This window comes from Hypanus sabinus, chromosome 13 (assembly GCF_030144855.1).
Source record: "Hypanus sabinus isolate sHypSab1 chromosome 13, sHypSab1.hap1, whole genome shotgun sequence".
NCBI lineage: Eukaryota > Metazoa > Chordata > Chondrichthyes > Myliobatiformes > Dasyatidae > Hypanus > Hypanus sabinus.
In genome coordinates, this window is record NC_082718.1 from 99,033,710 (window position 1) to 99,060,935 (window position 27,226).

Genomic DNA, 27,226 nt, shown 5'->3' on the forward strand with positions numbered 1-27,226 from the left:
CACAGTCGACGTTTCGGACCAAAATCCTTTGCCAGTCCTGCTGAAGGGTTTTGGGAAACATCAACTGTGATGTTTATTCCCATAGATGCTGCCTGGCCTGCTGAGTTTCTCCAGCATTTTGTGTGTCTTTCTCAGATTTCCAGTGACTGCAGATTTTCTCTTGTTTGTGATTTGAGAATGAACAGGCAGTTCATCAGATACAGTATTATATTAGTCTTATTGAATGAATTCAGTTACAGATCTTGTTAATGTGGGACACGCATTTCATGTTCTGATGTAGAAAGTAATCAAAACAAAATATCCCGAGTTGGAAGAGAGTACTAGGACCAATACATAAAAGTTGAGTTAATCTGTAGGAAATGCATGACATTTTATTTAGTGTCTATCTTTCTCAGTATTATCATTAGCTCTATAATCTTCCCCACCCAATGGATTACCTTAGTTTAAAGAGATGGATGATAGTTTGAAATAAACTAACTTTTAGGAGTTCCTTGAGCAATTATTGCTTCAAGCACATTAGTTCTGCTAACTGTCTGTAGTGGAGCAGGCTCATCCATCACCTCAGATCCTCAGCTACTTTCATCACCTACGATTTTCCCCATTAGTAGATGTTCCACCCAACGTCTGCATTCCTTCTATTGCTGTGCCCCGCATTCTCCCTCACAAAATTCTTGGCAAGGATTTGATTGTACGTTCTTTAAACCAATAAATCTTAGAAATAAAGGCAATGAACTGAAAGAGCAGACAGACATTCGGAAGTACAAAGTTGTAGACGTTCCTGAAACGTGACTCACAAGTGATCAGGAATGGCAGCTAAGTATTCCTGTTTACTCAGTTATTAGATGAGGTTGAGAAAAGGTTTGTTGAAATCAAGATTGGTAAAGCAAACAATAACAGCGAGGGATATTAGAACAAGATCAACATGTAAAGTCACATGGGTTTAGGAATCGGTGTATTTCATTGACTGCCAGATAGATAAAGGTGGACAAGAACAAATATGAGAAGTTTGAATATAACGAGGTAAGAGAATCCTAAAAGTGGAGCAGGTTCACAGGGCTGAATGGGCTGTTCCTGAATCTAGTTCATGTCTTTGCTTCTTGACACTAACTGGGAGGGCAAAAGGATAAAAATATAAAAGGAATCATGCTCGCATGAAAATTTTAAGGGAGCATTGTATATACTTAATCCCAAGAATGGAGGGGATTAGTTTCGCGATTGCAGTGAAAGAGTATTTGAGGTAATCATCTTTAAGTGAATTACATTCAGAATAATTTTTTCAAAAAGAAACAAAACTACAACTGACTAAAAATTTTAAGTTGAGGTAAATCCAAGTTTACTCAACTGAGTTATTATTTCATAAAGATTGACTGGACATGGGGCAGCACGATAGTGCTGTGGTTAGCACAACGCTTTACAGTACAGGTGACCTGGGTTCAATTCCTGCCGCTGCTCATAAGGAGTTCATACGTTCTTCCCATGACCCTGTGGGATTCCTCCGGTTTCCCCAAAGTTTAGAGAAATTCAAAAGAGGAAGGAAAACAAAATAGTAAAGAAAGTTAGGAAAACAAAGAGGATGAATGAATTATCATTGTCTTGCAAAAACAAGGAAATCTCTATGGCATTGGCTGAGGTTGCTAAAATGGTGATCTGTGTGTGGAAGTAAAAGGCTTAGGTTTTGTTTCAGATGAGTCAACAAGGGGAAATCATTTAAACATTGATATTAAGGAGGAAGATTATGGAATATTGGAAATTATAGATATAGAAAGAGAGGACAGAATAGGAAGTCCAGATTGAAGTGAATAAATTAGCCTGCTCAAATAAATGTTTCCCAGGTTGTTAGAAGCAAAAAGAGTGGAAACAGTACATGGCCACATATGACAAACTTGACTGATACTTTTTTCATGAGGTAATAAATCAGCAGTTGGGCCATAGCTGAGCATTGCCCATGGTTCTGGGTATTACTGTACTGCAAGGGTTTCCATGGTGGTGTCTATGGACACCTTACTTAATGGTATTGGTCCATGGCATAAAAGATGTTGGGAATCCTTGGTCTACAGGAAGAAGATGGTAACATTGGAGATGCTGTGGAAGACTAGAAGGTTATAGTTAAGGAGACAGACTGATTAGGTTTATGCTATTTTCTTTGGAACCACAGAGTCTGGGAGGGATAGAAAAAATGAACAAAAGATGACATTTCCCTGTTGTCTATAGCCTTAGCGAACAGATTTAATAGGTAAATGGATTAGAACAAAAATACACATAAAGCACATTGCAGGTCAAAATCACACCAACAGTGAGCTCTTAACATGTTTAAAAGAAAGTATTGCAAGAGAACATAAAGAACTGTAATCTTCAAGGCTACATGTCAAGAATGGGAGTTGCACTAGTATTTCATTCTTAAGGATGGCACAGATATGAAGGGTTGAATGGCTGGTATTTGATGCTAGACATACACAACACATAGAGCATATTTGTGCCAAACTAATTAAGGTAATGATGCCTAATTACATCAAAACCTTCAGCCTGCACGTGGTCCTCATCCTATCATTCTCTGCATTTCATAACCACAAGAGATTTGGCAGATGCTGGAGGTCCAAAGCAACACACACACAAAATGCTGGAGGAACTCAGCAGGTCAGGCAGCATTAATGGAAAGGAATAGATAGTCATGTTTTCGGGCCAAGACCCTTCTTCAGAACTCATGACCATAGATGCTGCCGGACCTGCTGAGTCCCTCTACTGTCCTTCCAGAAACCATGGAAATACAGGTGGTACCGACAGGCTACTTTTTGTTAGGTTCCCTGGCTTTTCCATTGGCTCTTTTAAAGGCCCAATTGATTTCCTACACCTTTTGCCATTCTGTAGGAATGTTATGCGTAATTGTACTATTTCCTCCGAGAGATTCTCTGGGTCAGAAACAGTTCACACATGATTTATCGAAGTAGAAAGAACTGCTCTACGTTGGAAAGATTGCCAGGATCCTGAAGAAATAAAGGATTAATACTATCCACAAACCCGTAAGGAAGCTCAAGTCACAGCTTATGAGGGTCAAAGGTGACCTGGGACTCAGGTCGGCAGGCATTTACAGGAACCCCTGTGAGTGCAGAGCAGCATATATTGGCCAGATGGGATACATGGTGGAAACCCACATCAAGAAGCACAAGGTGTATCCATTTGGGTTACCTGGAAAAATCAACGACAGCAGAACACTGCATGCACAATGGCCATAGGATTGACTTCAACAGCACAAAACTACTGGGCCGTGCCAATGGCTTTTGGGACCGCCTGGTAAAGGAAGCCATTGAAATTAAGCTAGAAGAAAATAATTTTAACAAAGACGAAGGTCTCACTTTAAGTAAGAACTGGATTCCAGTTGTAAACAAGGTGGGAGAGTGAAAACCTGATTAGATGAGGACTAACCAATCAGGAGGGACTGACTACGGGGGTATAAGTACCTCTGACTAGACATATCCAGGCATCACGCCTAATGAAGATGGCGGAGTTTGTCATTGAAACATCAGTTATGATCAATACCTGTGCCTGGCTGGAAGCCTGACAACAGTTTATTTGACATACCAACTCCTTACAGATAGCAGTGGGGATTGAATCCTGATTGGTGGTTGCTGGTGCTGTGAAGCAATGCACTAACAGCTCTGCTACCATGCTGTCCAAGCAGTCAAGTGTACTGTTGAGATGCTTACAAATAGGTAGAATTTTCAGATGAGGTTTGGAAAGATAAATCTGGGATAAAGTTTGTAGTTTTTACTAATAAAATCAGTAAAGAAACTTTAAACATTCATTCCTTATGATTAGCTTTGCTGAAGTGGATAATTCTACATCCTGTCAGGAAATGTTGAGGATGCTTGATCAAAATGCAGATGAGCAAATTTACTGGTGACCGATCAGTATAATAATTAACTGCAAAGTATCAAGCCATAAGGGGCCAGATACTTAACGTGATGAAGGTACCTGAAAGCTTTGAGCAACTGTGAGGCTGGCTGGTTCGATGGGTAGACAAAGGCTAAGGTGAGAGCTGGGTTTAAATAGGTTGCAGGAGATGAGTTGGAATTGAGTGACAAGTGACTGCTGTTAGTTGGGTGGAGACTGGGAGATGCCTGCCTGTGCAGGCCTGACATATATAGTACCTTATTTATCTCTTTCAGGGGATGAATAATACTCCATTGTGTGCTACAGATACATCTTATAGCTTTATATATTTAGGAAAACAATTCTGTATGTTTAATGTTCGGAGGTTTAGCTCAAAGATTTTTATAGCCAGAACAGTGAAGTTCTGGAAATTCTTGACTCTTACACTAAGTTTTCATTTCCATTGGACGATTGTGGAATCAGAATTTTACAAGGATGGTACAGTTTACTTTGGATTGATTTCAAGAAGATATGTTTTTGTTAACCAGTGAAACTAGTTACACACATGCCTAAAAACCACAATTGCATGAATAAATAATCTTTTCTGGTGATATGGGAGAGCAAACCTCATTTACTGCCCACCTGTTTAGTATGGAAATGAATACTGCGAGAAGTTAGAAATGTCTCAGTAGCAATACTTGGCATTAGCAAAGTTAACCAGGGTTTTATTCAGATTGTCTCTCTAAATGTGAGTAGTGTCCAGTTCCCCAGATTCTGCAGGTGTTTAAAAGAACATTTTTGGCTTTTGAGTAGAAAATAAACCAACAAAGTAAAATGTGTTTTAGCAACCAGAATGGTAACTCTAGGAAAATTAAGTAATTGCTTTGAGGCTTCATAATTTTATACCAGCTATACCTGTCTTAGGTCCTCTTGCTCACTGTATGGAAGATAGGATGGCTTATTATGAAGCTTGAATGAAACTATGAAAAAATGCAGAATTTATGCTTTCATTGCTTCTTGACATTTGTTAAAGAAAGAGGCTTAAATACCTCGGAGTTCAAAGTGACGTCCTTCTGTTATGAGGCTTTCCCTCTCACCTTAAACTCCCCTACTATTGGAGACATACTCTGTGTATCCCCTCTATTTGATAGGTTTCAATGAGACTCACCCCCAGTCTTCTAAACAGTGAATACAGGCCTAAAATCATCAAACACTACCATTCTCATAAATATCCTCTAGGCCCTCCCTAAGACCAGTACATCCTTTCTTAGTTAATGGCCCAAAACTACACACAACACTTTAAATATAGTTTTGTCTTGACTGTGTTACACCCGTGGAATGCCAAGTGCAACCAATTTTACCTAAAAACACTAGCGCTCAGCAATTCTGTCTGCAACTGAAAGAACCTTCTTTAAACAATTGACAGAAAGCCTAGACCAGGACAGAACACCTTTTCATATTTTGATTTGGACTGCTATTACAGCTGTTCTGTAATGTTCATCTACAAGGAGCGCTACTGCAAGACAGCAACATCCACCATCAAGGACCCTCACCATCGAGGTCAAGCTCTCTTCTCACTGCTGCCATCAGCAACAGGGGCATATCTACAGAAAATAGCGCCTATGGCAAGCACTGAAATTGCGCCCCAAACATCTGACACCCATCTTTTAGGTAACTTTACCATATCAGCTCAAAAATACAAGTCAAGCTCGTTAATCTTTAAATTAACAAATTATGGCACTGCATGAAAATTACAACTGCACCTTCCTTGCTTTCACTGATGCAAATTGGTCTATGATGTGATCAAAGTCAGTTTTTTCGGTTTCTTCTCTTTCTACACTCAGCAGAGCAAGATCACAGAGTCTGCCTTGACCCATAGAGGCTCTCAAATATGAAAGTATTAGTTTTAACTTGCTGAATGATCTCTCATAGCTGGCAATGGAAACTGCGATGGTTAGCATTATCCGAATAGCAATGTGAAGATTAGGGAAGATGCTCTCATCTCCATACTGAACAATAAATTCAAGAAGCTCTTCAGGTCTTGATATTTTCGTGTTGACCCACCTTGATAGCAATATTCTGCAATCCATAATTTCTTCATACAGCTGCTGTCCATCAACATCAGAGCTGTACAATTCACCCAAATTTTCGCACTTCTTTAGGTCGCTACTGTTGGTGTCGCAACACAGTCCCTCGACATTGAGAAGGAACCCAAACTTGGTGTCAGAGTCATGCAAGTGAGCGAACCTTTCATCCATTTCTCTTTAAAGACAGTCAAGTGTTCCTTTCATGACTCCTTCCGTTTCCTCCTTAGCTGTTAACCCAGCGTCTGTCAAGTTCTCATCAGCCATTCGTTTCTTTTGTCTCTGACGTCTTTCAACTTCAATATTCCATTCTTGACAGAGACCGACTCCTTCTTCGAGTGACTCACTGACCAACTCTTCTCTTTCATCATAAAAATCATCTTGAAGGGCTTTCAAATCCAGGGCAGCATCGTGGAAGTTCATGCTAGGATCCTACAGCCTCTTTTGAATACGGTCAATGCGAATGAGCACCTTGTTCCAAAATCCTAGCAAAATTAGAAAATCATAACTCAACATGCGGTTGTACAGCTGCCTTGCTTCACTTCTTGTTTCACTGGTCTTGTTTTCATTGTCTATCATGTCCTGGAGAACTTGAAGTATCTCCTCAAGGTAGTTGTTGACAGGCTTCACTGCTTCTGTCCTTGTACTCCACCTGGTTTCAGACTCCCACTTAACAACCACAGGCACAGCATTTTTGAGTTTTTTCTAGCACTATGTTGAACGAGAGAAAAACACATAGAGAGCTTTGACGGTTCCAAAAATCGTGACGATCATTGTATCCTACTTGATTGCATGTACACCCACCAAGTTGAGTGAGTGATTGTCGCAATTCACAAACACTGCCAGGTTGTTTATCTCACTTATTCTTTGATGAACACCACTTCTGTGTCCAGCCATCACAGCAGCACTGTAACCGACAATCTTGTAGCTCCATTTCATCTTTCTCTAGCTATTTCAAGATGCCTTCAACCAAGCTCTCATCATCCTTCTGGCTTATCTGGATAAAACTAGGGAAGGACTCTCTAAGACCTACTGTTTTCCTCTCAAAATCAACTTCTACATACCTCACTACTTCTGACATCTGCTCACTGTGTGCCCGATCAAGTGTCGAGTCGAACACGAGACCATAGTACTTGGCTTTACAAATGCTTCTCAGTAAACTCTGGCAAACAGTGGATACCATCACATGGATGAGTTCATTCTGGACACTTGGTGAAAGATAAGACGTGGATCCAGATGTCTTTCCAAATGAGTGAGGTGTTCTTTTATGACAGGGTCAAAGATGGCCAGTAGTTTCAGTAAGCCAAGGAAATTTTCCACATTGGAGTCATCGTCTAGCTGAAGTGACTACCTGTGTCCTCGCAAAGCCAGGTTCTGAGTCGCAAGGAATTTTATGCAGTGAAGGATTCTCGTCAAGATATCACACCATTTCTGCTTTTCCTTTTCAATTATTGACTGAAATACCGCATCAATAACTTCTCTGTTTCCAGCTGAATTTCTTTCCACTGTGTGAAACATACCCAAATGATTCTTGGCATTTTCATGAACACTAATCCTTTCAGGTGCTTTCCACTGGTTGAATCCACTTTCCTGCTCCAAAGAGAATTGATGGTCTGACCAGGAATAGAGAAGACAACGGATACAAAATGCAGACTTTTTAGAAGGGGAACAAACCAGCCATGAGCGAGTCTCTTTCTCACCATGACCATATCCCAATTTCCTCTTGAACCAAGTTTTGGTCATTGAGTTATTATTTGTTGGTCGGAAAGGCCCCTCACTGTTCTGGAAATAGTTCAAACCCAGCTTTATTATTTCTGTTCTCAACACGTCAGGGAGAATTGCTTTTCCAGTATTCTTGTCAAACTTCAGAAGTCCAATATTATGCTATTCAATCTCTTCTGGTATGACAGTTCGAGGCTCTTTGACACCATCCAGTTTACTAGGTTCAAAGTTGTCAGGTTTAATCTTGTCAATTAACTCAACATCACTACCACCACCATTGTCTTCCCCTCCTGTCATGTCCACGTTCTCTGTGGCAGCCTCACTCTTAATCTCATCATACTCAGATTTATCTGATTTGACTTCCTCCTCAGTTTGCGACACACTTGTACTTGATCCACCTTCGGATTCTAACAAACTTATAGCAAGTGCAGGTGACTCCATGGAATGTGTCGAATTACTTGTTCCGGGCTTTTCAAAGAAGGGCATGAAAAACTTGCTCGACTTCTTGGTTCCTCCCCCTCCAACTTTCATCTCTTCCGTCCTTCAGCTTCACTTTCCTTCTTCGTGAAGAAACGTTTCATGGTCTTCTTACACAGTGCTCTGAAATAAGGCCACCCTAGTGCTCCTCACCCATGATAATCAAAGACAGATCAAACATCCGAAGAAAATTCTTTTTTCACCATCCAAGGATGGCTTGTCTGACTTTAATAGAAACTGCTCAGTGGCGCCCCCCCATTAAAGTGGCACCCAGGGCACGTGCCATACCTGCCATACCTTAGATACGCCACTGATCAGCAAGGAGGTACAGGTGCCTCAGGGCCCACACCACCAGGTTTAGGAACAGTTATTACTCTTTAACCATCAGGCTCTTGATTCAGTGTGGATAACTGATCACTGAACATAACCTCTGAACTCACTGTCAAGGACTCTGCAAATCATGCTAGTATTATTTATTTATTATTATTATTTGATTTTTTAGTATTTGCTCAGTTTGTCTTCTTATTCACATTGATTGTCAGTCTTTGTGCGCAGTTTTTCATTGATTCTATTGACTTTAAACTGGGCTATAACCACCACTTTTGGTAAGTTTTTCTATTCTTGCTTGATTGCTACCTAATTAGAAAGAGCATCAATGGTTATGGGAAGAATGCAGGAGTCTTAAGGTCTTAAGTTAAAGTTTTATTTATAAAGCTGACCAAATTGTCTCCAGGCAGCTGAGGGGTACATTATCAAACAAAAATTGACTCCAAGCCATATTTCATGATATTAGAGGACATCATTTGGTTTCAACACGCACATTCACTTTTATTTTGAGTCTCCTATTTTCCTTGACTTTGAAGGAGATTTGGCCCAGTGAGAAAATTGCGATCAATAGCGAGTTTTGTGGAGGGAATTCCAGGAACCGGGTTTTAGCTGTTGAAGTCCTAGTTACCAATGACTGAAACCAATATCAAGAATTGGCACAGGTTACAAAGGTACAAAGGGACCACTGAGGGGTTTTGAAAGAAAAATTGAAACATGTGTAATTGAGAGCCAATGTTGATCCTCAAGAGCAGAGTAGCAATATGTTTTAAGTCACTGGAACAAAAATTATAGATGACCCCACCACGGTGCCATTCTTAAATAGAAAGGTGCGTAATTTCAGTTTAACAAACAATATTAATCTGCATATAGGTTTGCTGTTTGGTATCATTTGTAAAAATATATTTTATATGTAAACTTTTTTACAGTTACATATCCTCTTGTTTAAGAAATTCCTGGGTGTCAAGATCTCTGAGGATCTAACCTGGTCCCAATATATCGATGTAGTAATAAAGAATGCAAGATAGTGGCTATACTTTATTAGGAGTGTTACGAACCCCGTAACTGGGTCACTTACCAGCAAAGATAGAGAGGCCCGTTGAAGTCTGATGGTACTATTTTTAAAAGTCTTTATTTATAAAGGGGCTCAAAAATAAGATTAATACAGACATTCAGATAAAATACGTCGTCAATACTCAATCAAAAAACGCGGGTATAATAATAATCATCAATTAAGCAATAGCTCTATCGTTTGTCTAGGGCAGGGGTCAGCAACCTTTACCACTGAAAGAGCCACTTGGACCCGTTTCCCACAGAAAAGAAAACACTGGGAGCCGCAAAACCCGTTTGACATTTAAAATGAAATAACACTGCATACAACGTTTTTTTTGCCTTTATGCTATGTATAAACAAACTATAATGTGTTGCATTTATGAAATTGATGAACTCCTGCAGAGAAAACGAAATTACATTTCTGCATGCAACAAAAACATTTTGAACTCCGAAAAAAAGACGTTGGGTTGAAAGTTACTTTTAAGTAAAATACTCAATGTCTATTTGAGTCCTTCTTGTATTTATGAAAAACGCCGAACTTAAATTTTCCGCCAGCAGCAAACCAAAAATATCATCAGCCAGCTGTCAGCCTGAAAAATAAAAGGACTATTTCACTGAACAATGAAAAAATATGAATATACATAAAATAATAGGCAATTAAAATATTTATCATACTTGGTTAATGGGATTTCTGCTCCTGGACCTCAGCGCACAGCGTCTGCACATCAGGGCTGTATGACGTCACCTTCATCTTTACACAGGATCGCAAGCTGTCATCTGTGAAGCATGCGCGATGTTTGTTTTTAATAAAGTTCATGTTGGAGAACACCTGCTCACATACATATGTGGATCCAAAGATCGACAGGACTCCAAGCGCATACTTTTTCATGTTTACATAAATGTCGGGCACAGCATTCCATGTTTCAAACACAAGTTGGTCCGGATTTGGAAGGTTTTCAATATCACTCCATTTGTGATTCTGAGCAAGAACGGCCTTCTGACGGGCAACATCTTCAAGGTCTGCTGTCAAGCGTCTAAACTTGGACACCCATATGTCTTTGTCGGCTATGTCGGCCAGTTCCATCTCAAGATCAGGTTGACTCACACCTGCCAATGCAGTCGTATTCAGTAGGGAAGGATCGATGCTTAAGGGAGTGACCGGGAAGGATAATGTGTTTTTTTCCTCTCTGAACTCACAGAAGCGTTTCCCAAACGATGTTTGCATTGCGATGATTGCAGAATGTAAATACTCCGAAATTATCATGTCGTGACCTTGTTTGAACTCTCTCAAATTGGGGAAGTGAGACAAAGTGCCTTTCTGTAAATCTCTGGCAAGCACTGTCAACTTGCGCTCGAATGCCAAGACATCCTCCAACATGTGCAGGGCTGTGCGTCCTTTCCCCTGAAGAGCTGTGTTCAGCGTGTTCAGGTGCGCTGTCATGTCTACCATGAAGTGTAGCTTTTCCAGCCACTCTGGCTGTTCCAGCTCAGGAAAGTTGAGCCCTTTGCTGCCCAGGAAAGTTTTCACTTCTTCCAGACACGCGACAAAGCGTTTCAGCACCTCCCCTTTGGACAGCCACCGGACTTTGTTGTGCAGCAGGAGATCAGAATATGCGCTTTCCATCTCGTCCAGTAACAAACGGAATTGACGGTGATTTAAACTTTTTGCCATTATTTTATTGACAACCTGAATGACAACATCCATTACTTCTGTGCATTCCGGAGGAAATGTTTGAGCGCACAGTGCCTCTTGGTGCAAGATGCAGTGAAAAGTCAGCAGCTTTCTGTCCAGCGACTTCTGCAGTAAAGCCACAAATCCCTTGTGCGTTCCCGTCATATTCGGAGCCCCATCAGTAGCTACTGACACCAGATGGGTGGTCTTTATTCCTTTGGCTCTTAAACAATTCAAGACAGCCTCACAGATGTCCTCCCCCCGTGTTTGGTCTTTTAGAGGTATCAACTCAATCAGTTCTTCCTGTGGCCCGGCAGAGTTTACATACCGGCAGAACAACGCTATTTGTTCAATATCGCCTTTGTCTTTAGACTCGTCACAGGCAATCGAGTAGGCCACAGCTGAATTGATGTCTTTAATTTGCTGTCTTGTGATGTCTTCTGCCATTTTTATGGTTCTGTCTTTGACAGTCTTTGCAGAGAGGGGCATATCCCTGATTTTCTGCACAATTTCACTCTTGTTTTTAAAGTCCGTGAATAGATGTTCTGAAATCTTAATGAAAGATTCTTTTATATATTCACCATCTGTAAACTGCTTCCCGTGCCTGACTATTTCCTGAGCGGCAATATAACTGGCGTATGTCGTTGATTTTCCTGACTTCATCCATTTCTGGAAATGATTTTTGCTCAGATCAACCTTCCGCATCAGTTCCGAAACGGGTTTTTTTCTCTCATCTCCATCCGGATATTTTTGAGCAAAGGCTGCGTGTTTACTCTGGAAATGCCTTGCGACATTTGACTTTTTGTTGTTTGCTAGTTTCTCATTGCATATTAAGCATACCGGTAAACCAGTCTCGTCAACAGTGAAAGCAAATGAATCTGTCCACGTATCATTAAACGTTCTGTTTTCTTCAGTCACTTTTCTTTTTTTAGAATTCTCCATAGTTGGCTTACCTTGGATCGAAAAATTAAAGAAATCGCGCACTGGCGGGTGTCAGGTATTGGCAGTGGTGACGTATATTAATAGCGATAAAAACACGTTGCAGCGGTGTGTTCAGGCAGTCAGTAAACTGCAGTCGAATAACTTTATTCGAACTAAACAGCCTTGCTTCTAAGCCTCCCTCAACCCAGCCCCCATGGACGCAGATGCTGCAAAAGACACGTACTCACAAACCCCCGTAGGCAATCTCCCTTAGCCGGAATGCTGGCTAATTGAGAGCCGTTTCGGATGTGTCAGAAAATGTGTCGCCACACTTACATTGTACAAGATCACCATAATCTTCAAATTTAGAATTACATTTCAAAAGCTAACAAACTAACATAAAATACATTTTAATTAAATACTGACCAATTATTTCCCAAAGCCACAGGGAGCCGCAGCACAGAGGTGAAAGAGCCACAAATGGCTCGGGAGCCGCAGGTTGCCGACCCCCGGTCTAGGGGATATTGTATTGTCCGATGGAAAGATAAAAGTCACTGTCCTTTCAAGCTGCAGTTCTTTGGGTTTAAGAGAGAGACGGTTTGAAACTTGCCCGGGTCTTTATGAGGCCAATCCGTTGAGTCAGGGGGAGTTGGTTCCCTGTTGTTAGTTCCAAGTCGTTTTCTGTGGTACCAGCCACCAGCCCCAGGGCAAGGGAACCGAACGCACGTGGCTTCCTTCAAATGGCTTCCCGCTATTATGGGATTGCTAGCGTTTCTTCTGGTGCATCTGAAGGGGTTGTTCCCCCCAGATTCTCTTTTATATTTCCTCATGGGGTCTCAGATGTCAATCAGGTTGGGATGATGCAATCCCTCTCTCAACCAGCCCACTTTGCCCGAGGACTTGCACGTAGCATAGTCCCCAATCCACAAACGATTGTCTCCAGGAGACAATGGCCATGTCTCTCTCTCTCATTTCCTGGGTCCTCTGACCCAACCCAATAATGCTCTTGCGATTCTCACAAAGGAGGGGGCTACCCCGCACCCGTCGGCCCCTCAGAGCTGTGGTACATTCATAACAGGAGTTTGAAGAGATTTGGCATGTCAAAAAATAACTCAAAAACTTTCATAGTTGTACCACGGAGAGCATTCTGACAGGCTGGTATGGAGGGGCTACTGCACAGGACCGAAAGAAGCTGCAGAAGGTTGTAAATCTGTTCAGCTCCATCTTGGATACTAGCCTACAAAGTACCCAGGACATCTTTAGGGAGCGGTGTCTCAGAAAGGCAGCGTCCATTATTAAGGACCTCCAGCACCCAGGGCATGCCCTTTTCTCACTGTTACCATCAGGTAGGAGCCTCAGAAGCCTGAAGACACACACTCAGCGATACAGGAACAGTTTCTTTTCCTCTGCCATCCAATTCCTATATGGACGTTGAATCTTTGAACACTACCTCACTTTTTTTTAAATATACAGTGTTTCTGTTTTTGCACGTTTTAAAAAATCTATTCAATATACATACACTGTAATTGATTTACTTGCTTATTTATTATTATTATTATTTATATTTTATTTATTATTATTATTTTCTCTGCTAGGTTATGTATTGCATTGAACTGCTGCTGCTAAGTTAACAAATTTCATGTCACATGCCAGTGATAATAAACCTGATTCTGATTCTGAAATGTTAAATGTATAACAAGAATAAATGAGATTAAACATATAAGATTAAATAAAACTTTATTTATGCTGAAGGAAATTACTATTGCAAGGTTGCTCAGTCAGGAATATGTACATTAACAAAAAACACAAAATGCTGGCAGAACTCAGCAGGCCAGACAGCATCTATGGGAGGAGGTAATAACGACGTTTCGGGCCGAAACCCTTCACGCTCCTGATGAAGGGTTTCGGCCCAAAACATCGTCACTACCTCCTCCCATAGATGCTGTCTGGCCTGCTGAGTTCTGCCAGCATTTTGCGTTTTTTAGTTATTTCCAGCATCTGCAGATTCACTCGTGCTGCCTATACATTAACATATATGTTAAAAAATACAAAATGTGCATTAAAAAGTAATGGTCCAAATACAGATGTGTAATGAACAATATACTTATATACAAGGAGGAAGAGTTGTAATGTCTTATAGCCACAGGGAGAAAGGATCTCCTGTGGTGTTCAGTGGTGCACCTCATTGGAATCGCTCTGCTACTAAAGGTGCTCCTCTGTTTGTCCAGAATGTCATGGAGGGGGTGAGAGGGATTGTCCATAATGCTCTGTAGCTTCTGCAGCATCCTCCTCTCAGACACAACCCCCAGAGACTCGAGCTCCACTCCACAGAACAGAACCAGCCTTCCTGACAAGCTTTTCAATCTTCTTGGCATCGGCTGCTCTCACCCTGCTGCCCCAGCAGACTACAGTGTAGAACAGAGCAGAATATAGATGTATTTTGTAAGATACATAAACAGAAATAAAATTCTAATCGATTCATACATTACCTTTGAAAATGTACTGTAGTTCTGGTCTATTTCTACTGGCTGGAGAATCTAGGAAGCACAGTATAGAAATCGGAACGTGATCTTACAGGAATGAAATTAGTAAGTGATTGATGTCTGCAACTCAATACTGTCAACAGTAGCTGACAGATTCTCAGTTGTGAATTGTAAGTGACACAGGGCAATAAAATGGAGAAAGAGTTAGGCCATGGACCAGCCATTGTGTTAGTGAGTGGTAAAAGAACATCAGGGTACAAAATGGCTCATTCCTGCTGCTCTGTACCTGTTCTATTAAAAAGCTCCAGCGTTTACATTTACACTCGTCACCCTGTCTGTGAACCATGCTTGTTTTCAGTACAACTCTTTGCTCGAGAAGTTCATTCAAGTATGAGAGCTTTTATTGCAGCAGAGGAAATGTTAGATGCATTTGCATCCCCTGAAGAACACACGAGGCCACAAGAAAAATATACCAGCTCATTTGCAGATTTGGAAACCGGACCTAACACTTCTGTGAACCATTCTCAATAGCATATGTACAACAAACTTGGCATGTAGAGTTCACAAGAGCCTGTTGTGCAATTCTTGTCTGGGGTGTTTACAGCTGAAATTAAGGCAAAGACTTTCAAAGACAATTATTCATAAAGAACGAGCTATTTGTATGGTTGTTCAAACACTTTCCACAAATTTCTGCATCAACTTAATGCAGTCTCATTTCTGCTCTTCCAAAACTAACCCCAGCTTGGCCAGGGTTAGAAGCATTTAAATGGGCTGTTTGTACACAATTTTGTCCCACTAAATCCTTGGAAAGCTAATACAATTGGGTACAAGAGTGATTTTGCACCAAACACAACTTTTCTGTTCTTTGCAGTAACTGGGGAACAATAATGGTGATATATTCAAAACACTGAAGGAACTCAGTGGGTCAGACAGCATCCATGGAAAGGAATAAACAGTGGACAATTCAGGCCAAGACTTTTCAAAAGGTCCGAGACACTTCATCAAGCTGTTACCCAGCAGCAGTAGCATGTATGTGGAGATACCAGACTGCAAAAGGATCAGTTTCTCTTATAGCACCTCCAAAGAGAAAGAACTCTCCAATACACACAGTATGTGAATGTGAAATGATGTAAGTGAAGATCTGGAAGTTGGTTAGCACCTTTGAAATCCTGCCCTTGCCTAGAAAAAAACTGGGTGAAACACAGAAATTAAATTTCTCCAAAACGTGAAATCTAAAGCATGCCCCACAATTTTGCATCCATATCAGTAAGGCTGTATTTTGTCCAAGATGCAGTTGCACAAGTTGCAACAAAGGTAGGTACTTCAGTTAATTTTTCAAAGTGGGATTTATGATGTAAGTAGCTTTTATTGTTGTAATGTCAACACTTTTGCCCTTAAAAGAGGATTAAAGTTATAGAATTGTGAAAATTCTGTCAATTTAAACTTTTATAGCAGTTAACATTGTCACATGTTCTTTGGGTTTTGTATAATAAAGGATAATGTAACCACAAAGCAATGCAGTTCTGCTGCAGTCTCAGCTAAACTAATTATTGAGTTACTATTATTAAATACCAGTGAGGGTGGACGATATCTGACAGAATCTGTAGTTTCCTGATTTAGATAAATAAACACTAAAATATCAATTCCTAATCGACCTTTCTGCAAAAGATGCTCCAGAATTATCTCTGATCACAAAATGCCACTTTTCAACATTTAATGTGAAGAAGGTATTATTGTTTTCGGCATTTGTTATACTTGGTGCACATCACATGGGTTGCAAAACTACAAAATATGTACTTTTTTAATTTCTTTGTATTACTCAGGATTTTTCAAATGCTGTTGCAAAATTGAACAAATTTCTACCAAACCAATTCCCAGGCTTTTAGTTCTAGACTATTCATAAAATAAATTGACAGATGTTCTTTTAAAAGAAGATCACTGTGTTCACAATGTAACTTTCATTTTCGTTATGGGGTTTTCTATTTGAACACAGATCTAAGAATTCCTTTCACTTACATTGGACATGTCAATAGATTATAAAGTCTGACAATCACTTGTCTTTTGTGTTGAAAGCCTTTTTTGATTGTCAGAAATGTTTACAGCATACTTTGTATTTGATTTCCTCAAATGGTGGCATTTCTGACAGATTTAGGCAGACGGGGAAAATAATCTCGGGAATAACAATGTATATCTGGCAAATAATGTGATCAGGTTTTTCATTAATCGAACAGAATGGGTGGTACATACCCCTTTACTCACTTGATTAGCTTCTAGCTTAACCAAGTCCATCTGATGTCATAGTCTCCATTCCAGAATGCCTTCAATTTATTTTCTCTTCAAACTGTTTCCACTGTAATATTTTTCCTGCAAGGACTTCTTGGTCCTGTACACAGCTGGGTCAGCCAAGCGAAACCACAGGTACTACCACAAGTTTTGCTTTGTTTTAATTGGCACATGGTGTGCAGAAATAGAAAAGCATAACAGGGTAAAATTGCTGAAATAAGACAGACATATCTTGTTCAATTTTTTTTTGCAGTGCATTTTGGCTTAAAATATAAAACCAAATAGAAGGTGTGAAAAGTGAGATTAAGATTAACTAAAAGTAAAATTTCAAAATAATCTTGGCGGGAAATAATATTATCGTGATTGCTTGTATTTATATAGTTATAACAAAATTTGAGCTAATGATTAATTGAACAAAATCCACTCTGAAAAAGAACTACAAATATGGTGATTGTGGCAGCAACGAAGTGTGTCATTAAGTAAATGTGTGGTTTCTTCTGGTGCCTTATAGAGTGACAGGGAACAGTAGGTCCCTTTCAAGGCAGGAAGGAAGCTGAAGGATTAAGTGACTCTGAGCCTTTATCACTTCCTTCATTGTGACCTGTTAAAGAGCTCTACTGCTGAAGAGGAAGATATAACCACAAAGTAATGCAGCTCTGCCGAAGTTCTGTAGAAAAAGAGATAAGGAGAATTTACACAAAGGGAAGAAAACATCTATTAAGGGAATTAAGGAAAGAAACCTTAATTCTTCCACTTTCTCTTTCCATCTACAGAAATTTATTTATTTACATGCATGAAAAATGAAGAGATGTAATTTTCACAAACTCAAATCCATCTGCAGCTTCATTGTATGTTCCCAGAATTAGCTGCTTTTAAAAGTGAAAATAAAACCTAAGTAAACTAAGAAGGGTGGATGTTGTTTCTGAAAATATTGGTTTGAATATATTCCTGAGAGTGAGATTGACATAGTGGGAAAAATGGAATCATGTTTTTATATCCCCCCTCAGGTATTTCTAGGTATTCCACGGTGACAATTTATGATTCTTTGCATTCCGAAGCAAATCCAATCCCTCATCCATTCCCCACATTTTTCAATTTAATATGAATACGATTGAACATAACTGAGTAATTCCAGTGTGAATTACCTTCCATATCCCCCGCCTTAGCCCAGTTTAATTTTGTTCTTGAAGTAAAGGTGGAAACACAGAGGCACATGATATAATAGCCCGTAGTTAGCATGGTTTCCTCAAGGGAAAATCCTACTTGACAAATCTGTTGGACTTCTTTGAAGAAATAACAACTAGGATAGATAAAGGAGTATCGGTTGATTTGCACTTCAGAAGGCCTTTGACAAGGTAGCACACATGAGGCTGCTTAACAAGCTACGAGCCCAAGGTGTTACAGGAAAGATGGATACAGCAGTGGCTGACTGGCAAGAGGCAAAGAGTGGGAATAAAGGGAGCCTTTTCTGGCTGGCTGCTGGTGACTGGTGGCATTTCACAAGGGTCTATGTTGGAACTGATTCTTTTTATGTAATATGTCAATGATTTGGATGATGGCTTTGTTGCAAAGTTTGCAGACAATATGAAGATAGGTGGAGGGGCAGGTAGTTTTGATGAAATAGGGAGGCTACAGAAGGACTTAGACAGATTAGAAGAATGGGAAAAGAAATGGCAGATGGAATAGAGTGTTGGGAAGTGTATGGTCATGCAGTTTGGTAGAAGAAATGAAAGAGCTGAGGTGCAGAGGGTCTTGGGAGTCCTTGTGCAGGATTCCCTAAAGGTTAATTGACGGTTTGAGTCTGTGGTGAGGAAGGCAAATGCAACTTTAACATTCATTTCAAGAGGACTTGAATATAAAAGCAATGACATAATGTTGAGACTTTATAAAGCACTAGTGAGGCCTCACTTGGAGTACTGTGAGCCGTTTTGGGCCTCTTTTCTTAGAAAGGATGTGTTGAAACTGGAGAGGGTTCAAAGGCGGTTCACTAAAATGATTCCAGGATTAAATGGCTTGTCATATGAAGATAACTCCAGACTGTGTTCATTAGAATTCAGAAGAGTGAGTGGTGACCTACTGAAACCTATTGAATGGCAAAAGGCCTTGGTACAGTGGATGTGGAGAAGATGTTTCCTATAGTAGGAGTGTCTAAGACTAAAGGGCACTGCCTCGGTATAGAAGGGTGTCTTTTTAGAACAGAGATGTGGAGGAATTTCTTTAGCCAGAGAATGGTGAATCTGTGGAATTCATTGCCACAGGCAACTGTGGAGGACAAGTCTTTACGTATATTTAAAGCAAAGCTTGATAGATTCTTGATTGGTCAGAACATGGAGGGATATGAGGGGAAGGCAGGAGATTGGGGCTGAGAGGAAAATTGGATCAGACATGATGAAATGGCGAAGCAGACTCGATGGACCAAATGTCCTAATTCTGCTCCTATAGCTTATGATCTAACTAACATGGTTTTACTTTAATAGATGTACAAGGTCTGATAATTGTCCCACCTTTGAGCACATCTACAAGGAGCACATCAAAGGAAAACAACACCCATCATCAAGGACCCCCACCTTTTCATACCTTTTCAGTTCTTGCTGCTGCCTTCTGGAAGGAGCTACTGGAGCCTCAGCACGAACACCACCACATTCAGCAAAGGCTTGTTTTCCCCCCTCAGCAATAAGGCTCTTGTACCAGAGGTGAAAACATCACTCAGCTTCTCTCATCCCATCAGTGAACTGTCCCACAACCTGTGAACTCATTTTCAAGAGCTCTTCATCTCATGTCCCCAATATTTATTGCCTATTTTATTATTATTTGCATTTGCACAGTTTGTTGTCTATTGCCCATCTTGTGTGCAGTCTTCAATGATTCTGTTGTTTCTTTGTACTTACTGTGAGAGTAAATCTCAATGTAGTATATGGTGGTACGTGTGTACTTTGATAATAAATTTACTTTGAATTGAGATCAATGCATTCTCAGCAATCTTTCCCTTCTCAAAACTTTTTGTAACAATATCGCAACTGGATTTAAACAAGAACTCAGTCAGAATACATCAAATGTAGAATCAGTGGAAGATTTTATTCCCTCCAAGACCATATGAAATGTTAATTAAAATCACAAATGCATGAAAGTGAAAGAAAGAGGAGTATTTGGTTAAACAGTTTCCACAGCTGAACGTGGCTGGGAGCACCAAGCAGGTTTACTTGCTCACTCACTGAGTCACTGAGGCTGCCTGCTGAATGTTCTTCCTGCGCCCATCGTACCCTCCCATCGCAGGTGTTTTGGTGATCCTTACACACACACACACACACACACACACACACACACACACACTCTTTGTTCCTTTCTGACTAACAAATAGTTCAAGTTACGAACAACTCTTATGTAGGGAATGTTATTGTAACCTAAGAACTTTTTGTAGGAGGACAACTTCTCATTCACTGAAAACATTTAGTTATTTTCTGACTTTCTACAGATTGATTCAAAATGATTTTCTGATTAATGAAGGTGCCATTACAAGCATGCTCTGCCAAGTCTAATAAACAAAAAAACCCCCATTTAATTCAAAATCTAATTAATGAATTGGAGGTTTATTTTGAAGAATGAATTTGTGGCTTCTGACATTACAGAGTAAATTATTTGTTAAAATTAATATTATTCTATGGATTTACGTAAGTTCAAATACAAAATAATTGTCAAACATCGGTGAGAAGTCTAGTCCTAATTTTAAATGAAGGAAAATGAAGTGCACTTTTAAATTGTAAAGACATTTAAAATAAACAAATATTTTACCTCAGGTTAACTTTGTCCTTGATGAGTTATTGAAGTAAATGGTTTACTGTCTCCATGATGAAGAAGAATCATGTTCAGTAATCTTTCCTGAAGGAAAGGTGAATGGTGTTTTCTTAGGTTATAGGGGGTGTGCAGCAGATATGACCTCTGGCAATAACTCCAGCAGAACTAGTGAGATTAGAAAGAAGATTATACACTCAGTGGCCACATTATAGGTACCTCCTGTACCTAATGTAGTGCCCGCTGAATGTAATTGCATCAGCATGTGGGGTCCTGGATAAATCTCTAGAGATGTTGATACCCAGGGTCTTGAAACTGCTTATTCTTTACACTTCTGGTCCATCAAGGATAACTGGCGTATTTTCCATCAACCTACCTTTCCTGAAGTCCACAATCAATTTCTTGGTCTTACTGATGTTGAGTGCAAGGCTTTTGCTGCAACATCACTCAGCCAGCTGATCTATCTCACCCTTGTACATCTCCTCATCACCATCTGAAGTTCCTCCAACAATAAATGCGTAATTGGCAAATTTATAGATGGTATTTCAACTGTGCCTAGTCATACAGTCTGTCACCAACAATCGATCCCTGAAACTGAACCTTTTGACCATGTCTGCATGCTTTTATGCATTGATGCATTGAGTTGCTGCCACATGATTGGCTGATTAGATATTTGCATTACCAAGCAGGTGTACAGGTATACCTAATAAAGTGGCCACCTGTGTAAGGCCGTTCAGTCTGACTGGAGCACTTATGTCTCGCCAATGATTCCTGGCCAACTATTTGAAATACACTACAGTGGCAGGGAAGTTCGTTCAACAGGATGAGTTGCAACTTAAGAGGCAAACAAAATCAAAACAGGGTGAATACAGGACTGAAGGTGTTCTATCTGAATGCACACAGTATATGGAATAAGGTAGAGGAACTTGCAGCGCAGTTACAAAATGGCAGGTATGATGTAGGCATCACTGAATCATGGCTGGAAGAATACTGTAGCTAAGAGCTTAATGCCCAAGGATACACATTGTATCAAAAGGATAGACAAGAAGGCAAAGGGGGTGGCGTTGCTCTATTGGTAAAAAATGAAATCAAGATCAGTAGAAAGAGGTGACATCGTTTCAGAAGATGTTGAATCATTGTGGATAGAGCTAAGGAACTGCAAGGGGAAAAAGACACTTACGGGAGTTTTATTCAAACCCCCAAACAGTAGTAAGGATGTGATAAGAATTTTCCAGAATTGTTTGGAAAAGAACACTGGCAGGGATGACGGCAGAGCAGCAACAGCTGGAATTTCTGGAAGCAATTCAAAAAGCACAAGATATATACATATGCAAAGAGGAAGAAGTATTCTAAAGGAAAGATGGCTAACAAGAGAAGTCAAAGCCAATATAAAAGCTAAAGAAAGAGCATATAATGAAGCAAAAGTTAGTGGGAAGTTTGAGGATTGTGAAGCTTTTAAAAGAAGGCTATTAAAAAAAGTCATTAAGGTAAATATAGATACAAAATAAACTAAACTATAATATTGAAGAGGATACCAAAAGTTTCTTCAGATAAATAAAGTGTAAAAGAGAGGTGAGAGTAGACATCCGACTACTTGGAAACAAAGCTGGAGAGGTAGTAATGGGGGACAACAAAATGCCGGACAAGCTGAATAAGTTTTGCATCAGTCTTCACTGTGGAAGACACTAGCAGTGCGGTGAAAGATCCAGGTGTCGGGACTGATGAACGGTGTGAAGTTGTCATAAATAGATGGGATGATTTTCATAGGAAACTGATTAATTCCTATCAACAGCCTCTCCTCTCTACACATTGGCTCTGTTTGTAAACTAGCTACCTCATCTTCAGCATTATTATTCGCCTTTCCTATGATACTTCTTGCATTGAAATACAGGCAGCTCAGGATTCTAGTTGCTCCATGCTCAACCTTTAGATTGTGGCTTCATTAGCACATGGCATGGGTAGCAATCCCGAGATCACTACCCTGGTGGTCCTGCCCTTTAATCAACTCCCTAACCTCCCTCTGCAGAACCTCATCTCTCAATCTACCCATGTCATTGGTACCTACATGGACCATGACTTCTGGCTGTCCACCCTCCTACCTAAGAAAGCTGAGGACGATCCAAGATATCATGGATCCTGGCACCTGGGAGGCAACAAACCATTTGGGAATCTCATCCTCGTCCACAGAGCCTCCTGTCCGTTCCCCTTACTAACGAATCCCCTATCACCACAATGCACCTCTTCTCCCCTACCTTCCATTCTGAGTCACAGAGGCAGACTCAGTGCCAGAGACCCTCCAGACATTATCCAAAGTGATATACCTGTTGTTGAGGGGGCGGCCACAGGGGTACCCTGCACTGGCTCCTTAACCCCTTCCCCTCCCTGACTGTAATCCACCCGGAGCTTGGCAGATTTTACGTAATATAAGTTTTCTTTTTAGCAAAAGGGATGGTTAGGCAGCATTCTAGGAGGGCGATCGACAGCTGACATTTCATATTGGGCTTACTGAACTCCTCCAGCAGTTTGTTTTCTTTTGCCTCATATTCCAACATGTTTCATCCCTTGTGCCTGCAAGATATTTTTTAGTTGCACAATAGCAGCTGATGGCATGATTAAACGTTCTGTTTTTAGTTGTGTCTTTTGTTTCCTTACAACATTTTTATACTATTATTGCATATCTAATTGGAAAAGCAACTTTGGGATGATTTTCATAGGAAGCAGATTAATTCCAGGGACGGGGAAATGCCTATTACTGGATTCTGTGACTCAACCTGCTCCATGTACGCCAGTATCTGAGACTAGTTCTTTCAGTATAGGAGTGCTTTCAGAGGTGGTAGATTTGTACTGAGACATAATTATGAAACCCACCTACATAATTGGAATTTGACCTATGCACCCTTGACCGATTGGCTCTCTTGCCTCTGATTTGGAAGGTTGTAGGTTTGAGCTCTGCACCAGGAATTTTAGCACACAATCAAGGCAACGATATTAGTGGAATGTTGGCTCCCAAATTGGGACTTTATAATGTGGACCCTTGCTTTCACTCCAGTAACTATTGAAGATCTCGTGCAACCTTATGAATGAGATTTTAAGACAAAAAATGAGATGCTGGAAATCAGAAATAAAAACTTGAAAATGTCAGGTAGCATCTGTGGAAAGAGAAACAGAACTAATGTTTCTAGTTGAAGACCATTCTTCTGAATTGGGAAATGGGGAAAGTGTTGTAGACAGAGTGGAGAAGAAATGGTTAGGACAAAGGTAATACCTCTGATAGGGCAATCCTATCCTCTGATAGGATTGTGATGGCACCATGAACTCTGCAATGTGCACAGGATGAGGTATTGTTCCTTAACCTTGTGCTGTTTTCTGTCTGTCTCTAACTTCCTTCATTAATCTAACCTATCAATAGATAACTTCATCAAACTAATATCACCATGGCAACCTTAACTGTACCCTCTCAGAGATATTCCCTTTGTCTATTCCACTCAATCCCACCCACTCTGCAACTTAGAACCAACTTGTTTTCTGTCTTTGACATTTCTGATGAAGCTTCTTGGTGAACTGAAATGCTGTCTCTGTTCTTACTTCCACCGGTACAGGCTGATCTGGCTGAGTGTCACAGCATTTTCTGTTTTTCACAACTAAAATCGATTTTCTGATCCTATTGTACAACTGGCTGATGACATACTGATTTGTTGAAATCTTTTTTTTTACTACCAAAGCTACACTTCGGACATATTACATTGGATCTACACTAGCTTAGAACATATAGTAAACATAGAAAAGGATCATAAAAATGCAAAGACCATTTTTAAGATGACTCTGAAACACTTATCAATGTACGTTATAAGGGCTTGGCATCCCGACATTATGGGTGTAACGTATTTCTCAAGAGCTTCAACTACTCCTTGTGTCAGTTTCAATTTCAGCCATGATGATTTGGCAACAGCAGAGCTATTTATCTGAGATTTCTATCAGGTGTTGTTACAGATCTGCTCATTCCAGCGGGCTGTAGTGCAACCATGTTAAATAGGTGCTATTTTGAAGGCATAATTAAAAGGACAGTTAAATGTGAAGATAGGCTGGATGATGTAGTAGCTTGTAGAGACACTATACTTAACCATACAGGTTATTTCTCAACACACCTGCTACTTTCTCCAAGTAAAAGGGGGAGATCTGAGAGAACGTCTTAAAATAGGAAACCAAAGTCGTGCACCAAGAAGGCTCAAGGAAATAGTTGGATCCTCCACTGCTCAAGGCACAATTGCATTGCCGTTGGTGGAAGCAATAACACTTAGCATATGGATGAGAAACATGAAACAGAAGAGCCAAAGGTTGGGGTGTGGAAAACACCAGATGCAATAGAAAATCATAAACATGGAGATCTTCAGATGCTGGAGAACTGAACAGGTCAGGCAGCATCGATGGAGGTAAATAAACAAATGACTCTGCTGGGTTCCTCCAGCAGTTTGCGTGTGGTAGTCGAAATACAACAGGGTCAGGGAATATACGCCACTGCCGATAATTATCTGGTGATGACTGGGTGGATAAGAATTGAACCAGACAAGTACAGTGGCATTTCATGGATGACATCAGGGAGGGTTGGAATGCTAAACACCAGTCTTGAAAGATGAGGAAGGATGGGTTTCCTTTGTCACCGATGTGGAACAATTTACTTGTAACATTGTTCCTGCTTCGGTAAAGCAGTTGATTGCAGAGCTGTGGGCATAGGTTTCTGGGAAATGCGGACAGAGGGTTAGATGTTGGTGTTCAGCAGTTCATTGGCAACTGCTCAGAGAAGCAGGATATCTCATTGACCCAATAGGCACAGGGGTGAATAGAGTGCATGGAGAAAGATGTAAGTGTAGCCTATTGCAAGGGGTAGTTTAGGGTAGGGTATTGGAAATTTCCTCTGGTCAGTAGTGAATAAAGAACAGATTCATGGACAGCATGGGATCGTGGACCACAGAAGCAGAATACCAGGAGATCATCGTCTTTTTAAACTGCAGGAAGGATTGTGTAACTTGCTGAGCCTGTCCACCAGCAGCTGTTGTTCCTTAGGAAGGTTAGCTTAGAATACCAAATGTTTCAAATATTCTTGTGCTCAGCCCAAGAAGCTGCAGGTCTACTGCATCAACTTGCAAATTTTGAGACAGAGACTCCCAGCTACACCCTTTGATGCGGAATCATCAGTTCTACCTCTCCAAAGTGTGCTTGCTTTCATTGCACTGTTGCCTGGCATTTATTCTTCCCTAACCTTCCTCATCCCCGTCTACAGAACTAGTAGAGCCATTCAGACAAAACGTTCCTTTCATTTTAACCCGCCCCACAGCCAATAGGTTACAATTTTGAATCACTGCTGTGATCTGTAATGCAGTATGATTGAAAAATGAATGTTGGCAGATGGAGAGTGGTTGAGAAAGGAGAATAAAAAGTGTAGAGAGAGGGTGGGGCATGGAAGTTGAAGTTTTCAGCAGAAGGTCAGATTTGCCTTGCTATTCAAGAATCCATTCTCTTTCCTCAACTTCAGTGTAGAACAAGTGTGAATCATTTGTATTTTAATATGGATGTCGTCACTGAAACCTCTCACCTGCTGTAGCCACAATGGTAACCATAGAGCAGGGCAAGGACATCAAATCCATTGTGTCAACGTGGTTGTTGAAATGAACTTGTGAACGTTTGGCTCCCTCCAGGCTTAATATAGAGGCGTTGTAGATACATGTTAAAATCCACTCCTGTAGGAAAGTTAAATATATTTTATTCTTGATTGTCAAACAATAGTGGGTGGAGAAAGCCTCCAGGTTTGCTCGGATTTCAGGTTTTCCAACAGTACAAGGAGTTGTTGATTACACAGAGGTTATTTGAAAATTGCAAATGTTACTCTGTAGCGGTGTACTACACGCTGCGCTGAAAAACGACACATAGTCAGTCGGTGAGCTGCAGTTGCTAAAGAGGTTTATTCAAACTTAGTGGCTTTGCTTTAAAGCCTTCCTGTTCCTGCCCTCCCCAGGCGGAAAAGCTGTAGCCCATCCCACGCTTGGGCTTTTCCCCTTGCTGGTGAAGCAGGCTTGGCACCCTCTTTGGGACCGGCCTCAATGCCGGCGCGCGCCACTTTGTGAGCCGGTTTGAGTGCACTGGGAAGTGGGTCACCACATCCCCCCCCCCCCCAGAACCAGCGATACACCCCCCAATGTCCTCAGTCTGGGTCGGACTCTGTCTGGGAGGTCTGCCTCTGCGCCGCGGTGCCTGAATCTCGACTGGCTGCGCCAAGTCCACATGGGCTGGTTTGAGTCGGTCCACTGTGAAAACCTCCTCTTTCCCCCAATGTCCAGCACGAATGTGGACCCGTTGTTTCTGATCACTGTAAACGACCCCTCGTAGGGCCATTGCAGCGGTGCCCGGTGTCCGCCCTGTCGTACAAAAACGAACTTACAGTTTTGCAGGTCTTTGGGTACGCAGGTCGAGTTCTGTCCATGCGGTGAGGTGGGTATGGGGGCCAAGTTACTGAGCCTCTCGCGTAGTCTGCCCAGGACTGCTGCGGGTTCTTCCGC

General features: G+C 40.8%; 1 long non-coding RNA gene across 10 annotated transcripts in view; it reads left to right on the forward strand.

Moving 5' to 3' along the window:
* LOC132404202 (uncharacterized) overlaps positions 1-27,226 on the forward strand; it is a 119,786-nt gene that overhangs the window by 37,218 nt on the left and 55,342 nt on the right. The window lies entirely within an intron of this gene.